Source organism: Sorex fumeus, unplaced genomic scaffold (assembly GCF_029834395.1).
Source record: "Sorex fumeus unplaced genomic scaffold, SorFum_2.1 ptg000007l, whole genome shotgun sequence".
Taxonomy (NCBI): Eukaryota; Metazoa; Chordata; class Mammalia; order Eulipotyphla; family Soricidae; genus Sorex; species Sorex fumeus.
This window is the reverse complement of record NW_026606064.1, coordinates 34906879-34918370: the sequence shown is the minus strand read 5'-3', so window position 1 is coordinate 34918370 and position 11492 is coordinate 34906879. Positions and strand designations below refer to the sequence as shown.

At 43.2% G+C, this 11492-nt stretch overlaps 1 pseudogene; it reads right to left on the bottom strand.

The window, feature by feature from the left end:
* Positions 1 to 479: 479 nt before the first annotated feature.
* LOC130042146 (GTP-binding nuclear protein Ran-like) lies at positions 480 to 1396 on the bottom strand (annotated as a pseudogene).
* Positions 1397 to 11492: the final 10096 nt, after the last annotated feature.

Here is an 11492-nt window from a genome sequence, read left to right as displayed (position 1 = left end):
TTTGCTCAAGCGGGCCCAGTAACGTCTCCATATTTTGAGACTGGTTGTTACTGTGTTTGGCATATTGAATACGTCACGGGTAGCTTGCCAGGCTCTGCCGTGCGGGTGAGATACTCTCGGTAGCTTGCTGGGCTCTCCGAGAGGGGCCGAAAAATCGAACTCAGCTCGGCCGGGCTGGCTGCACGCAAGGCAAATGCCCTGCCTCTGTGCTATGAAAATATACTAGGCCGCAAAATAAAGCTCAGCACATTCCAAATAGTTTGAATTGCTTTATGAAATTAAAACAAGAGTTTAAATATACAATTTACATCTTGGCAGGGGAGGTGGGGGAAGGGGGAGACAAAATTCTAGCTAACAACTTTTTTTTCTTCAATTTTTTTTTTTAGATATTTGAAATGCAACTTTATTCTGATTCTAAACGAAAAAGGAATGGGAATGACAGTAATAAACAAGATTTCACCACTGAATATTGTGATATGATTGCAGCAGTCTTAGATCTGAAACTCAAAGGAGACAACTGCAGTTCCAAAACAGCTAAATATGAGGTCCAAAAAAAAAAAAAGGTTTTTGTTTAAACTGCCACATTTACTCGAAGCCCATTCATCTCTTTCAGCATCCCAAAGATGAAGCACATGTTCTGTTTTAGCTATATAATAAAGTGGCAAACACGCTACACCACTGACATCATAGGACAGTTGCCTATAAAACTAGACTTCTGATGCTGGGCTCCAGCTTCATCTCCTCACAGGTCATCATCCTCATCCGGGAGAGCAGTTGTCTGAGCAACCTCTAAATTGTGCTCATACTGTGCTGCCAAGGCTGGGTCTCCGTCCATGACCACCTCTGGGGGAGCGAGAGCAGGCATGGCAACAAACTCTTAAGTTTGGATCTCCGATTCATTTTTTAGCAAGCCAGAGGAAGGGCTTTTCAAAGTTGTAGTTACTTTTGGCAGAAATGTCATAGTACTGAAGATTCTTCTTTCGGTGGAAGACAATAGACTTTGCTTTCACTTTCCTGTCCTTGATCTCCACTTTGTTGTCACACAACACGATGGGGATATTTTCACATACTCGAACAAGATCTCTATGCCAGTGAGGCACCTTCTTATAAGTAACTCTTGATGTTACATCAAACATTATAATGGTCCACTGGGCTTGGATGTAGTAGCCATCCCGCAGGCTGCCGAACTTCTCCTGGCCCACCATGTCCCACAGGTTGAACTTGATGAGGCCGCGGTTGGTGTGGAAGATGAGCGGGTGCACCTCAATGCCCAGGGTGGCTACATACTTCTCGAACTCACCTGTCAACTGGCGCTTCATGAAGGTGGTCTTGCCCGTGCCCCCATCGCCCACAGCACCAGTTTAAACTGCACTTGTGGTTCTTCTTGGGCGGTCATGACAAGCTGCTTCCAGAAACGTCACTGAACCCGTCTGACTTAACAACTATTTTAGAAGTGGCAAAGAGAATGCTGAATTCTAAAACCTAGCAGATGTAGAACGGTTTTACCTGGAGTAAGACAGATGCTTTTATAGTTGTCAACTTTTAAATATAATATGGTTAAGAATAAGTGGTGGCTATATAGTCAAGGAAAGTTTAAAAAGTTCACACCCTAGAACTTCTACATAGGAGCAATATGTTCATAGCAGTGATATTTAGACTAGCCAAATCTTGGTAACAGCTCAAATTTCCATCAACTGATAAACTATGGTATATTCATGTAACAGTATATATTTTTTTTGTCACTGAAAGTATGAATACTCTGCATACTCTAATGCATACTAGTGCTTAGTTTGACCTGAATGAGCCGTAGAAATGTGAAATTCAAGAAGATCCCCTTCGGTATTTGTGTGAAATACCCAGAACAGGCAAATCTCTAGAAGCAGAACAATGATTGCGGAGGTTAGCTGCACTCTGTGGGAAATGAGGCCGCTATGGTGAATGGATACAATGTTTCTTTTGGGGTGATAAAAATATTCTGGATGCTGGTAGACGTCATAGATACCCAACACTGTAAATATACTACTGAACTACACTTTAGGGGGATGGATTTTGTGGCATGTGAATTCTGTTAATAAAAAAATATTTTGAGGGGTCTGAGTGATAATACAACAGGTATGGAGTTTGCCTTGTATGTGCCAAGCTGGTTTTGATTCCCAGGATCCCATATGGCTCCCTGAGCCTGCCAGGAGTTATCCCTGAACATAGAGCCAGGAGTAAGCCCTGACATAGTCACTGTGGTTCAAAACAAAACAAAACAAAACAAAAATCCAGAGAGAAAAAATTATTTTTTGAAAAAAAAAGTCACAATAAAGAACAAGGAAACAGAAGAGAGAGCCAAAGAAGACTCACTGGCCATGAAGCTCTCCAGCTCCCGCCTGCCTTCTGCACCCTTCTTTGAGGCCCCGGAACTAGGTTTCAGTACATCATACTTCTCTTTTGCTCACGAGATCCCAAGAGACAGAATGAGCAGGAGACTGGCAAGCTAGTGGGCAGGCGAAGGGAGAGGCTCCTTCCGCTTGCTTGCTCTTCAGTGTCACTGAGGGTGGCGTCTAACCAACCACAGTAGCTAGCTGCATTGGCAGAACCACACTCCTGTTTCTGTCCAGCCTCTTAGGGTCTGCCTATTTATATCACATCAGACATCAGCATCTGCATAGAGCAGCCCCTCCTCAGACACCAGATCCCCACCCCACAAGTCTCCCACTTTTTCCTTTTTTGGAGGGAACATACCCAGTGGTACTCTCAGGGCAGCTCCCATTAGGTACTAGGGATCACACCAGGCTTGACCACATGCAACATAAGTGCCTCAACTTCTGTACTGTTTCTCTGGCTTATAAGTCTGCTCTTTCAAAATTCCATGTTTTGGGTTTTTTGTTTGTTTTGATTTGTTTTGGTGCCACACCAGGCAACCCTCCAGGATCTGCACTTAGGAATTACTTCTGGTGGTGCTCCCATGATCATACGGGGTGCTGGGGACAGAACCCGCATCCACCACATGCAATCACCCTACTCTCTGTACTATCTCTTGGGCCCCAAATTACATGTTTTTAATATCCCAAGCATTGGTCTTGTTCCCCCAGGGACTGGCAGGGGTTTCCTGTGTGAGCTAGCTCAAGGCTATGTCAGAGTGTCCTATGGCCCTTTGAAAATCTTCAAATTCTTATTTAACTGATTCCTTATGCTAAACTCTCCGTTCACATCATTTAATGATGTGGAAGGGAATAATGCTGACAGAGATGGAAATCGATTAATCAGAAAAGAGGCAGGATTTATAGTAATTGAGCAGTGGTTCTTTGGTAAAAATCAGTTTCCCTTTGGAAAATCATATTGAGAGAGAAAACAGATATATTTTAAAGCACAGGAAACTATGAAGAGATTTCTTTTACTTTATGAAATAAAAAATACTAGATACACTGAAATTAAACCCTTAAAAATACAACTAGTGTCCCAGTGGTCTTTCATGAATACATTTTCACATTATGGAATACTGCCTCATTAATAGGTATGACTTTGAAAAAAAATGTGTCCTATGGCCAGATAAGTGTGGGAAGTTCTTATATTATTCACTTGGGAATTGTGTTAGAGACTTTGAGGTTCTTTGTAATAACGAAACCCTGTTGATCCAGAGAGATACTACAGAGGATAGGGTGCTTGCCTTGCACATAACTGATCGGGGTTTGATCCCCAGCATCTAATAGAGTACTCCAAATGATCCAAGAGTTCAGGAATAGGAGTAATTTCTGAACACTGCTGGATATGACACCCCACCCCCACTGCCAAAAAAAAAAAACATTGTTAAATGCATTTACCAAACAATTTTCAAATGTATTTGATGTGCTGCAGATGGGCTGGAGCAATAGCACACTGGGTAGGGCGTTTGCCTTGCACACAGCCAACATGGCCGACCCGAGTTCGATTCCTCCGCCCCTCTTGGAGAGCCCGGCAAGCTACCAAGAGTATCTCGCCCGCACAGCAGAGCCTGGCAAGCTACCCGTGATGTATTCGATATGCCAAACACAATAACAACAAAAGTCTCCAATGGAAATGTTACTGGGCCCGCTCGAGCAAATCGATGAACAACGGGAGGACAGTGACAGTGACAGTGCTGCAGATATCCTAAGCTAGCCAGTCATGCTGCTGGAGATGATCTCGTTTCTAAATATGGGAATAAAAGTACAAAATAAGATCATGCACAATTCAATACTACCTTTTGACTGAGTAAGATATAGGAGTTCAAGAACTGTTTGTAAAAAATCTTACAAATAAAGAACAGAGCAATAGTATAGCAGGTAGAATGCTTGCCTTGCACGCAACTGACGTGGGTTCGATCTTGGGCACCACAAATGTACCTGAGAGCCTACCATGAGCAATCCCTGACTGCAGAATTAGAGGTAAGCCCTGAGCACTCTGGGTGTGGCTCAGAGTCCAAAAAACAAAAATAAAAAAGCCCTACAAATAAAAGTATATTATGTTCAAAGGCCCAAATAAACCATAATGATTTCTATCAATAATTTCTTTCCAGAAAGCATTTTGCAAGTTCCTTTTATTTACAATACCAACTTTTATTAGGTTTCTAAGCTTAATTGAAAAATAAACAATACAGAAACCAGTTTATAAAAACAGGGAAAGCTTCAAATGCCAGTTTTTAAAAAGAGTACCCACAGTTCAATTTTACTCGCTGAAAAAGAAAAAAAAGGAGGAGGAGGAAGAGGAGGAGCTGACTTTTGATCATACCAGAATGAACTTGAGTCATAAATCTAGAATCTGTACTCAAACCACACATGCAGTGAAGGCCACATTCAGCTGATGCAACAGATTTGCTTCTGCATTTGTCCACTGTTTGTTTAGTATTAAAAGTGAAACAGAGCAGTGCAACTAGAATTTGAAATAGTCCTTACAGTGTTCTGGTGCCAGGCGCAGCATTTCACCTCTTTTAACTTCACTGCTTCTTTCTCTGGATCTGGGTTTCTTCTTCAGTAAAGTCATTTTTTTGGAGAGGATCTTATGTATCTCCTTCGATCTTTTCCTTTTGATCATGTTGGCAACAGTCTTGTATGTAACATCAGGCAACCTTTGGTTGTCTAAATTGTTTGCAGCCAGAATAAGCTTAAAAGTATTCTCTGGGCCACCTTCAGGAATTCTCAGCCCCAAAGAGCGAGATCAAGTGTTCACTTTTCTTTTGCTTTCATCTTCAGGAAACTGCTCTTTGCATTGTGATGATGCTCGGGCAGTGTAGTTATAATCCTGGTGGTGGGGGAAGGGAGTGTTCCACACTTCAGTTGAGGTGTTTGCATGTGGTTGATTGTGGTATGCCAGAAATCAGATACTTCTTATGGTGGTATTCTGAATCCCAAATGGGAGTGCACTCAACTTGTGGGGCTGTACCAGGGTCCCAACTGGGAAGTTAATGCTTGCAAGACAGCTTTGTACCACTGAGCTATCCCCCACCAGGATAAGATATTTTCAACAATGCCTTTGGACTTTGCCTCAGGGAACTTTACACTAATCCTGAAGGGGAAATAGCTAGTACTGTGCACATGTATTTTTATTCAGAGAAAGAACATGAATGTTCAATAGGGAAGCTTCCTGGCTAACCTGAAAGCTTGGTGATCTTTGGAGAGCCATATACCAATCAGCATTTATATGGTGAAGTGTTTGCCAATGCTTTCATCTGGGAAAGTATTGCCAGTGCTTGGTAATTCAAAATTGAAAACTCAGAGATGGGTCTCAGATTCAGTGCCAGACCAATGGATATGCTGGGGAGGTGAAGATAAGAGACTGCTTTTGCCTCACTTTTCCACTTTCTTGCTAAAAGGTTCACAGTATCTCTAGATGATGGAAGCAAAGCATATTGTTTTAAATTTTCACATAGTGGAATAAAAGGGGAGCATGGAATACAGAATGCAAAACCCCAAAATTTGAAGTCTTATGTCATTTTCTTTCTTCCTATATTTTGCTGCTTTTCATCTTTTTCAAGATTTATTTAGGGGTCTCTGAAGCAAGGCCAGTAATAGAATTTACAGGGTAGTGCTAGAGTTGTTTCAGGTGGTGACTGCCAGTGCTTACGTGAGTATTGGGAAGTGGGGGGAGGTAGCCCACCCCAATTCCAAGAAAGTCTGGAGATTTCAGTCACTAGAATCATTTGACATTCTAGAATTTCAGATTATATCTTGGTGAGGTTTGTCCTAAGACGGTGGATTCAGGCTGGGGGTATAGTCGCGATTTTGGACTGTGGAAGCAAGTGGCTGTTGGGGGCTCTACTTGGGTGGGCCACTAGGCCAACCTGCACCCTTCCGATTACCCCAGTCTGTTCAGCCATGCGCAGGTCCAAGATTAATTGTGGCTTTTGATCTCTTTTGAGGTTTATCTATAGGTCTCTGAAATAAGGCCAATAAATGAGCTTATATAGCTGCATTGGAGGTGGTTGTGGGCATAGCTCCCACATACCTAAATTTTGGCCATTTAATTTCTTGGTAAAGTTGGTCCCAAGTTGTTGGGGTCTGGCCACAGTGCCAATTTTGTGATGTCAGAAAGCTTGAAGGCACCATCAGGCTGCTGATGCACTCGCCCTGCAGGTATAGGTTGACCTGTTGGCAGCACCATACCCCTATCATATAATTTTCTTCACAGACATTCTCATGTTGTTTTGTCAGTGACCTTAAAGTTGTCCTTTGAACCCAAAGGAATTTCCACTCCTAATACCTGGATAAGAATATATAATAGGGGCTGGAGCGATAGCACAACAGGTAGGACATTTGCCTTGCACGCAGTCAACATGGCCAACACAGGCTCAATTCCCAGCATCCCATATGGTCCCCTGAGCACCTCTAGGAGTAATTCCTGAGTGCATGAGCCAGGAGTAACCCCTGAGCATCACCGGGTATGACCCAAAAACCAAAAAAAAAAAAAAAAGAATATATAATAAATTGTGTGTACGTGTTTACGTGGGACTTAATTATTTTATTAAAAGTTTTTATTGTCAATAATTGTCTCCAATAGTGTAGAGAATCTAGTATTGTTTTTTACCTGCTATCTGTGAGGCTCTGTGCTGTGTTCTCTACTCTGTCATGACTAAAATGTAAGCCCGTGGACAAAACTGATTGCTTTAGAATTATGAAATAAGGCCTGTAATATAAGAACCTAGAATAATGAGAATTCCAGCAATATCTGTTAAATAAATGATTAATGTAACAAAAAAAGTTTTTATTGTGATTTAAGCAACATGTTTAAAATAATGCTAGTGTTTATGGTTTTGATATACAAAATTACTGTACCTTCACTCTCATCAAATATTCACAACTAGTATCCATTGGCAATAGAAATTAAGATAATGAGAACCTGGTTTTCAGTAGGAAACTTGCTTCCGGGGTGGAGGAGTGGGAGGATAAGATAAGAGAGGAACACTGTGACAATAAGGGAGGGAAGTTGCCATTCTGGAGGAGAACGGGGGTCCTAGAAGGTGGCAAAGTGTTATGTGTGAAACCCTCTCATTAGCAGTAATGTCAACCACAGGGCCTAAAGGAAAGAAAAAAGGCGCCTGCCAAAAGGCATCATAAAGGGTGGGTGGGAAGCTGGCAGAGGGTCGTGGACACTGGTGGAGGGGTTGCTGCTGGAATGTTGTGTACATGAAACCCAGTCGTGAATAACTTTGTAAAATCATGGTGCGTCCAATAAAAACAAAAGATATAAAGAATTCGTGTCTCTGTTATTGAAGTGCCAGTTACAATGATCTGAGTGGCAGGAACGAAGATACTTCCAGGTCAAGGAGTGCCTAAGAGGAGACCTAAAAATCTGGTATGATTGAAGGATGGTGTAAGAAAATCAGTACTAATGTAGTAGTCCAGTCTGCCTCAACAAATTCTGCTTCCTCCAGGGACCTTACTAACTATGCATAAGTGGTCTGTGTTAACCTTAGAAAGAAAAATGCCTATAAAATAGGAATCATTAGCCCTATTTTGGAGGGGAGGTGGTTGGGCCACATCTCTGGTGCTCAGAGCCTACTACCAGCTTTGTGCTTGGGGTCACTCCCTGTAGGTATTGGGGTGTTGTAGTGCCAGGGTTAGCTACATGCAAACCAAGTATCTTAGTCCCCGTACTAAGCACCCTGTTTTATAAGTGAGAAAACTGGCTCAGAAAGTCAAGTGACTTGGCAGTCAGAGAGCTGGATAGCTTGGCTTCAAATCTAGCATGTTCCCCTTCACAGTAACTCAAGATGCTGTGAAGACAAATGTGCCTTGGCATCCTTATACTGTAAAAATGATTTTCCTTCCGAATGGCAAAAAAGCACATGAGAAAATGCTCTACATCATTAATCATCAGAGAGATGCAGATCAAAACCACAATGAGATACCATCTCACACCTCAGAGACTGGCCCACATTCAAAAGAACAAAAGCAACCGATGCTGGCGTGGATGTGGCGAGAAAGGGACACTCCTTCACTGTTGGTGGGAATGTCCACTGGTTCAGCCCTTCTGGACAACAGTATGGACGATTCTCAAAAAATTAGAAATTGAGCTCCCATTTGACCCAGCAATACCACTCCTGGGAATATATCCCAGAGAAGCAAAAATGTATAGTCGAAGTGACATCTGCACTTGTTTGTTCATTGCAGCACTCTTTACAATAGCCAGAAACTGGAAGAAACCTGAATGCCCAAGAACAGATGACTGGTTAAAGAAACTTTGGTACATCTACACAATGGAGTACTATGTAGCTGTTAGAAAAGATGAAGTCATGAAATTTACATACAAGTGGTACAATATGGAAAGTATCATGCTAAGCGAAATGAGTCAGAAAGAGAGGGATAGACATAGAAAGATTGCATTCATCTGGGGGATATAAAGTAACAAAGTATGAGATTAATACCCAAGAATAGCTGAGATCAGCACCAGGAGGATTACTCCATAACTTAGAGGCCAGCCGGGTATTCTAGAGGAAAGGGCAGTTCAGATAGAGAAGGGAGCACCAAATAAAGGATGTTTGGAGGATCCTCCCAGGTGGGGAGATGCATGTCGAAAGTAGACTATGGACTGAACATGTTTGCCACTCAATGCCTCTTTTGCAGACCACAACACCCAAAAGGAGAGAGAGAACACAGGGGATTGCCCTGCCACAGAGGCAGGGGGGGATGGGGGGATGGGGGTGGGAGGGATATTATCCATGGTGGTGAAAAACGGGCACTGGTGGAGGGATGGGTATCTGATCATTGTATGATTGAAACCCAAGCACAAAAAAATTGTAAATCTACAACTGTAAAAAAAAAAAATAAATTAAAAAAAATGATTTTCTTTTTCTAAAACAAAAGAAATCAGGTTTGGACAACCAATAGAAGCTTTTTTCCCCCCTCTGTAAAACAAGAACAACAAAAAAAAGAATCTTCACACCCCCAGCTGCAAAGCCTGAGGGCAGTGTCCCACTTACATTAGGCGGTAAGCACTGGGCATGCTGGACCATGAGAGTTTCCACTCATCAAGCTGCTTCAGGACACCCAATACCGCCATGACACCTGCACTGAAGCTTGAGACATGTCCAATTCCAACCCGGTTCTAACCTGTACTTTCTCTTCCTCAGCAAAAAACTAAAATGCTTGGACCAGAGAGAAAGTATAATGAGGAAGGCACTTGCCTGGTACTCAGCAGAGTAGGGTTCAATCCCCAGCACCACATATGGTCCATGAGCATTTCCAGGAGTGATCCTTGAGCACAACCAGGTGGGCCCCCACAAAAAACCCAACAACAACAACAACAACAAAATTATTGAAGGAAGATGAAGAGGAGCTTCTCAAAATGCAGGGAAATTTATTCCAACTTCTTCTGAGAACCTTCAGGATGGGGGGAATGAGGCACCATAACATTAAGCTCTAGATACACGTGGGGAAAAGGGCCCTCTGCTGCCTCCAGAGTGGGGACTAGACCCTAAAATTAGGTACCTACCACAGCATCACCCCCAGGATGGAGCGGAAGCCAGGTGTGGGCAGTGAGGCTGCAATGTCCATCTTTGCCAATAAGTGCTGCTCCCCAGAACTGCTGGCCACTCTGGACAAGCACAGCAACTGAGAAACCTGAAGAATGCAGGAAATAGATGGAGGAGAGAGTGAAGAGAGGCTGGACTGAAACAGTAAATCCAAGAAAATGGCCCCAAAGCCAAAAGGTCCTCTGGAGGAGGAGAACAGTCAGCCTGTGGGAAGACAAGAGCCAGGATAACTTCTTCCCTTGTTTCCTTCTTGCAGGAATTCTTCTTCTTCTTCTTTTTTTTTTTTTAACTTTTTTATTGAATCATTGTGAGATAACCTTTATAAAGCTGTTCATGATTGGGTTTTAGTCATATAGTGTTCCAACATCCATCTCTGCACCAGTGTACATCTCTCAGCAACAGTGTCCCCAGGTTTCCTCCCATCACCCCTTACCCCCTGCCTGCCTCTATGGCCAGCAGTTTTCTTGTCTCTGTCTCTATCTGTCTCTCTGTCACTGTCTCTGTCTCTCTCTTCTTGCAGGAAGAAATTTCTGCAGGAATTTCAGAAATTCCTCTTCCCTTGTTTTCTTCTTTTTTTCCTTTGCTTTTAGGGGGTTGGGCCACACCCAAGTGGTACCTAGCACTATTCCTGGTGATGGTGTTCAGGGCGGGAGGGCATATGTGGTACTAGGGATGGAACTGGGGATGGCAGCTTGCAAGGCAAGTGCCTTACCCCTGAACTATCATTATAGTTCCCTTTACCTCACCCCCTTTCTCTTCTTTGGGGTTTATTTTTATCATGTTTATTGCTCATGAATGACTTGTTATTCAAAGTAAAAAGAATTTCAAAAACCTCTGCCCACCCAAATAAATGCAGGAGAGCAGGAAAAGGGCAGGAGTGCTGGGAGTTGGCCTTCACCTGCAGAAGGAAACATGGGACTGTGGCTGTGGACCCAGGCAGGGCTAGTTCTTTTCTCTTTTGGAGAGAGGCCTGGCCGTCAGGCTTTGATTCAGAACAGGAGTGCATTCAGAAGCATCCTCCGGCGAGGCTGGGAAGCTGCTCACATCCCCGGAAAATTCAGGGGGAGAAAAAGTTTATGGAAGCGAGTAGGAGTTTATTCAACAGTGTCTGAGGCCTTTCAGAAGCATGAGTGAGGGTCTGTAAAGGCGCAGTCAAGCATAGGCTGGGAATTATCTCTGTTGGGTGCCTACCTGTGACAGGCCCTCAAGAGCTGCTAAGAGGCTCATTCAGGGCCAGGGGCACAATGGCCCGTGGGGACAAACAATTCGGAGGAGTCTATCATTCTGGTGGTGTTATCTTTAGCACTGAATAAAACCGGAGTTCCCCCTTTCTGCCTCCTAGTCAGCACTATTTTTAGGAGCCAGTGGTACTTTTCAACTCTCTTTCACTATTTTTCAACAGGTTCACAAGGGCACGAAGTGCAGTATATAAAAAGAGGATAATGACGGACTTGAGGACAGGGAAAGGCCCAGTGAACAGAGCAGCCAAGCTTGCCGGGAGGAGAATAGATGAAAGTTT